The 6,902-nt window shown below is 44.3% G+C and overlaps 1 non-coding gene across 1 annotated transcript; it reads left to right on the top strand.

Annotated features, from left to right (window-relative positions):
- Positions 1–6,505: 6,505 nt before the first annotated feature.
- On the top strand, positions 6,506–6,577 carry TRNAW-CCA (transfer RNA tryptophan (anticodon CCA)). The gene has a single exon. It is a non-coding gene; the product is annotated as a tRNA-Trp (tRNA).
- Positions 6,578–6,902: the final 325 nt, after the last annotated feature.

Below are 6,902 nucleotides of genomic sequence, written 5' to 3'. Positions count from 1 at the left end.
CTGGCCATCGGGAAAGCCACCAAGACCAGTGCAGGTGTTAGCTGAGGTGAAGGAGGGCAACGGTGAATATAATTTGCAGTCCTAAGACCAGCAGCAGGGGGCGAGGAGGCTGTAGTTCATCCTCCTTGTAAGTTTCTTCCAGGAAAACAGGCCCACCGGAATCCTGGTGTTGCTTCTCCCAAAACTCATATGAAGAAGTGAATCCAGGGCTTCCCTGGTGGCGCAGTGGTTGAGAGTCCGCCTGCCGATGCAGGGGACACGGGTTCGTGCCCCGATCCCGGAAGATCCCACATGCCGCGGAGCGGCTGGGCCCGCGAGCCATGGCCGCGGAGCCTGTGTGTCCGGAGCCTGTGCTCCGCAACGGGAGAGGCCACAGCAGTGAGAGGCCCGCGTACAGCAAAAAAAAAAAAAAAAAAAAAAAAAAAAAGAAGTGAATCCAGGTGATGAAATTGTGGTCCACCCCATCCCCCCTTTCAGAACTGAAGTGTTTATTCTCCGGCCGCTAGAAGTGCTGCTGGCAGGCACTCCTCAGCTTGAGAGAGTCGCCTTACCCCAAAGCAGACCGGTTCCTGGGACAGCCCACATCCAATGACTGGTTGACATAGGAGCAAAGACCTGGCCCTTCCACTTAACTTTGGGACAGTTGTGAATTTGGAGTTCTTCGTGGGGTCAGCTGATGCCTTTACTGAGACCGCATAGCAGCCCTCTTCTCTCTCTACCCAGTCCTGCTTCCTTCTCTTGTGATCCCAAAAGCCTCCATGCAAACGTCCACACAGAGTCACCTTCCTGGGGAACCCAACCTGGGATAGTCTCCCTCCTGCCTCTCGTTATTTCAAAAATCTAGACTCTGCTTATGGAACAGAGCAGCTAAAACTGCTTCTAATTCTTCACTATTATAAATAGAATTTTGATAACCCTACAGGAAAATCATTGCAAACATCCTTAATTGTTTTCCATGGGGTCATAAAAATGGAATTTCTGGGGCAAAGTACACATATTGAAAAGGCCTTTTAATACAAGTGCCAAATGCCTTCCAAAAGCTCTGGACTCTCACCAGATGTATATGAGGGTGCTTCCTGCCCTGACATCTTTGCCAACATTGGGCAATCACATCCTTTTTAATAATTGCTATTTTGACATTGCTTTCGTTAAGTTTGAGAATTTTTGCATCTCATACAAACTGCAAAAGGGACCTCATTCTTTCCATGTAAAATCACTAGAAGGAGGAAATGAGCTTTTTGAGAATAGCAAAATAACTGAGGAGAGCAGGATCCAAATCTTTGAGAGAAAACTTTCAACTCCTGCTGTCCCATCTGCACCAGAAATTTCTCCAAATCCTTGATGTGAGCACAGCACCACACTGTCACTTAAGGTGATATTATCGGCATAGAAAACCCTGATGTTCCACATCCCCAGGCAGTAGATATACCAGGAAACCCAGGTATACCCAAAACTGTGAGAAGGGGATTGGTGTGACAGCATCACTGCTCTTTTCCTTTGGTAGGAAACTCCCGGGCAGAGTCTGGACTCGTGTTGCCCGAGGGAAAAGCTGTTGTCTCCCTCACAGTGGCTTTTCTGTGGGACCAATGCTCATGGCTTTACAAGGCAGAAGAGAAGGAAGTTACTGTAATCAGGCCAGAGCTGCTAAAATTTATATTTATCATCCACATTGCCCAGAAAAAATCAAAATAAAAAGTTAAATCAACATGCACAGGGCTTCCCTGGTGGCGCAGTGGTTGAGAGTCTGCCTGCCGATGCAGGGGACGTGGGTTCGTGCCCTGGGCTGGGAAGATCCCACGTGCCGTGGAGTGGCTGGGCCCGTGAGCCATGGCCGCTGAGCCTGCGCGTCCGGAGCCTGTGCTCTGCAACAGGAGAGGCCACAACAAAAAAAAAACCCACAAAAGGCTGGGACTTCCCTGGTGGCACAGTGGTTAAGAGTCTGCCTGCCAATGCAGGGGACACAGGTTTGATCCCTGGTCTGGGAAGAACCCCCATGCCGCGGAGCAGCTAAGCCCATGTGCCACAACTACTGAGCCTGTGCTCTAGAGCCTGCAAGCCACAACTACTGAGCCTGTGCGCCTCAACTACTGAAGCCCACGCGCCTAGAGCCCATGCTCCACAAGCCACCACAACGAGAAGCCTGTGCACCACAATGAAGAGTAGCCCCTGCTCACCGCAACTAGAGAAAGCCTGCACACAGCAACAAAGACCCAACAAAGCCAAAAAAAAAAAATAAGTAAGTAAAATTAAAAACATGCACAAAAGGGGGAAATAGGTGAGCCATAATAAAAAGAGAACAGTCAATAGAAACAAATCCAGAAATGATCCAGACTTGGAGTTAGCAGTCAAAATTGCTATAATTCATATGTTTAAAAACGTAGAAGGAAAGAGGGTGACAACAGATTTGTTAAAAACGTGGGATAGAGTATTTCAAAACAGCATTAAAATCTGCCAAAAATCAAGTGGAAATTTTAGAACTGCAAAATAAAACATTTGAAATTCATTGGATGACTTTAGCAGCAGACTTTGCACAGCAGAAAACAGAACATACTAAACTTGAAAACAAGAAGAAAATAGCTAAACCGAATAACAGAGAGAAATAAGAATAGAAGGAGCAAAAAAATATAAGAAAGGAGCTTACTTACATGTAATTGCTGTCCAAGAAAGACAGGAGAGAGAGGATGGGCAGATGCAATATTTGCAAAAGTAACATTGAGAACTTTGCAAATTTATTGAAAGATGTCAACTCACAAAGTCAACAACTTCAGCCATCCCCCAAAACATTAATAGAAAGGTCAGTATACTTGGCACATAGTGATTTGCTGAAAATAAAAAAAAAAGACACATCATATTATCAACTAAAAACTAAGGAAGGTAGAGGAAATAACAAAGAAATAGTATCTTTAAAACGTAAAAGAATAAAAAAATTGTCAAGCCAGCATTCTATAGGCAGAGAAAAAATTATTTAAAGATGGGTGACATCAGCAAAATAGCAGAGTGGGAAGCTCCAAGTTCTCATCCCCTCACAGAAACACCAAAAACACAAGCAGAACTGCCAGAACCAAATTTGTCAGAGACTCTGGAGAACAGTGAAAGGTTTGCAGCAACCAAGCGAACATTGAGTCAAGAAAGGGATGAATTCAAAGCAGTAGGAAAACTTTGTGGTATTTTTTACTTGCCATTGCCCCACACCATCCCTGGACCACCGAAGTCCCAGGAGCAAAAGCTGGGGAGTTTTTTTGGGAAATTAGGGCATTCCAAAGTACTATCTATATGGGGGGGTTTAGAAAGCCTCATGCATGCTGAGAGAAAGACGCACACTCAGAACAGATCTGAGAAGACACTGAGATTTCACCTCAGGCTGTCCCTAGGCTTAGTGCAAGCCTGGCTAAATGTTAAAGGAGGGCCAGCACACAGCCAATCTGAAAAAAAAGGGGGGGTGTTATGTTATTGTTGTTGTTTTTAATAAAGTACCTGGAATTCAAGGACATCTCTGTCAAAAAAACTAGCTAGAAACAAACCAAGGAAGAGAGACACTTCAGTAACCACAAACAACAAGGAATACAGCCTTTGCAAAAATAATTTGGGAAAGTCACTAAACAGATGGACTACTACAGCCTTCAACAATCAAGAAAAACAGCAAAACCTGTGAAGGAGAATCTGATTCCTACTTGATGTGAAAAAACCTCCACTTGTTTTTTTGGTAGATTTTCATCCTACCAAACTGATAAAATCTGATATAGCCATACGATGGAATATTATTGGGCAATAAAAAGAATGAAGTATTGATACATGCTGCAACATGGATGAGCCTTGGAAATATTAGGCAAAAACTACAGGAAAGCAGTTGAATAAGCTATGCTTACATCCACACCAGGAAGTACTGTGTAGCTGTAAAAAATAAATAAATAAATAAATAAAAATAAAGATCTCAATGAGCTGACATGGAGTGATTTCCAGGATAAACTGCTGAGGTAAAACGGCAAAGTGCAAAATAGTAATTATAGTGTGCTATCCTTTATCTAAGAAAGAAGAGGATGTAATAAAATAAACATATACCTGCTCATCTGTGCAAAAGAATGCAGGAAGGATCAACCAGAAACTGAAAAGATTAGTTACCAACAGGGGTAGTTGGGAAGCGGTGGAAAGAAGGGGGCAATGAGTCTGAGTAATAGAGATGATAAGGGAGTGACACAGTTTTTAGTATACCCTTTTATACAGCGCTGGTACTTAGAACTATGGTAATATTTTACAAATGCATAAGTTTAAAGAAAATAATGAAAACTAATCATGAACCTGAAATGGAATATAAAAGTAACAACAGGGGCTTCCCTAGCAGCGCAGTCGTTAAGAATCCGCCTGCCAATGCAGGGGACATGGGTTCAAGCCCTGGCCCAGGAAGATCCCACATGCTGTGAAGCAACTAAGCCAGTGCGCCACAACTACTGAGCCTGAGCTTTAGAGCCCGCGAGACACAACTACTGAGCCCTCAAGCCTAGAGCCCGCGCTCTGCAACGAGAGAAGCCACAACGGAAGCCCGCGCACCACAGCAAAGAGTAGCCCCCACTAACCACAACTAGAGAAAGCCCGTGCAACGGAAGACCCAATATAGCCAAAAATAAAAAATAAATGAATAAAAGTAACAACCTAACAGTACTACAAATAAATAATATAACCAAAAGTGAAGGCTTGGGGAAGAGAAGAACTAACCTAAATAACTTTGCAAAACAGTATTTTGCCTGTAAAGCTACAGGAGAACAAAAAAACCCCAAAAAACCCTGTACACATATAAGGTAATCCTCTTAGTAAATCTTTTCTTACAGGTGTACGGGTTAGTAATTCTGAAACACACATATATGCACGTACATGTATGTATACATATATAAGTGCATATATTATAGCTAATGAGAGCTACGTTTCTCAGTGTCAGAGAAGCTACAAATAATGAAAAGGGGAATGACAGCCCATTGTAATGATCACATCTAACAACTAGATCTTAATTTCTAAACACCATTCTCCAAAAACAGGAAACAGAGCTCCTTGGAGAAATAGTTGATTCCAGAGCTGCTGCAGGGAAACTACAAGATAAGCCTGGAACATCTTGTGCCAGAAACTAAGGAAGTGCTAAAAACAGGATGGCAGATATCAAAAGGACACATGAGCCAACCTGAAGGAGTTTGTAACAGCCAAAGCTGGGAAATTTTCAGAAACAATATTTTTTAAATGATGTTCTATGGGTTAAACCTATAAAATTAAAAAATATACATGAATCTGTATTGATGCAAAGAAATAATTGAATATATAATACATAAGTAAATGGAAGAGAAGAACCAGTTCTTTCTCATAGAAGGATTCTGTTGATAAATGTAGATGGAAAAGGCGAAAAAGAAAATGACCCTGAGGCGAACACTGCAGTCATAGTTGTTGCAGTCAAGATGGATGCTAAAATTAGTGGGTGCAAAGTTGAAGAGAAACAGGATATTTGCATAGCCTGAAAGCGTTTATCCCCAAATATTTATTAATTACCAAGGGGGAAATAGTAGCATACAGTGGAGGACCACGGCAGAAAACCTGTTAACTAAATGATTTAAGTTAGCATCCTCAGTAACAAGACTCACTGACAACGCGAACTACCTGAAACCGGTGCTGAGAACGTCGTTTCGTTGGGGCCGGGGGAGGATGTGAGGGGAAAGGGATGGACTAAAAGTGACATATACGTCGGAACGCCACTACAGTGTTTACTGATGCATATTTGGGTGATAAAACTATAAACAAAAGCAAAGAAGTTCTTTGCGTAGACGTCGGAGTTGGCTGCAGGTGGAGGCGGAAGGCAGATGTTAGGCTCTGCGGGGGTGGCAGGTCTGGTGGTGGCAAGGGTTTTTGATCCTTCTATTAAATATCTTAGTTTTGTGCCTTTTTCTGCAGCTGCTGTACTTTACAGCAAAGAAGCTTTAACAAACGCGGATGGACACTTGTGTATACCTGGGAGGAAGGAAATCTGGAAAGAAATACATCAAAATGCTTTACAGCGGGTGGTGGGATTATTGATTTTAATTTTTCTTACACTCTTCTATAATGTTCGAATGTTCAAAACTGAGTTTTATAAGGGGGCGGGAGAGCCGGGGGTGGGGGGGCGGCGAGGGGTGGACACATGAGCATCTATTTTTCTGCTAAGTTCCGAAGTCACCTCCCAGGTGTGCCCGCAGAGTCCTGGTTTGGTTTCCCCCTTTAACCATGCCGGGGCCGGGAACTCGGTCCTGCACGCCCCCTCACCCCCCTTCGCCGGCCCGGGTTCGGGTTTTGCAGCCGCTTCCCCGCCCGGACCCGACGTAGCCGGGTTGGGGCCGGGGTTCCGGGGCTCGCACAGCCGCGCCCTCCGCCCACCTCTCGCTCCTTTTCAGTTTGACCTGAAGTTCACTCGAAAAGCGAAAGGTTTACGCGGCGAAGTGACCTGGATGCGCGGGAAGAAAGAGCCTTAAAGGATCAAAAGGGAGGTGGCCTCCATGACCTCGTGGCGCAACGGTAGCGCATCTGACTCCAGATCAGAAGGTTGCGTGTTCAAATCACGTCGGGGTCACAGCTATCCCTTTTCCCACCAAACTAACTGGGGACTTTGGGCCGCTTAGGATTTCATCCTACGGCTCTATTCGAGCCTCCGTGCTCCCTATTTCTCCGCACCGAGGTTCAGAGGACGAGCCTTAGAATTTCTGTTTCGTCATTTTCGTATCTGACGGGGGTGATTTGGGAAACTCCTGGAGGCGCGAAGCCAACCGGCCAATGCCACTTCTCCTTGTCACCCAAAAAGCCACTTCAAAAGAGAGACCAACAGCACAGTAGAAGACAGGATGAAACAGTTATTAGAAAATGAAATGTAAATTATTTTTAAACATATGAAAGTAACT

This window comes from Mesoplodon densirostris, chromosome 18, assembly GCF_025265405.1.
Source record: "Mesoplodon densirostris isolate mMesDen1 chromosome 18, mMesDen1 primary haplotype, whole genome shotgun sequence".
Taxonomy (NCBI): Eukaryota; Metazoa; Chordata; class Mammalia; order Artiodactyla; family Ziphiidae; genus Mesoplodon; species Mesoplodon densirostris.
This window is presented reverse-complemented; position numbering and strand designations above follow the sequence as displayed.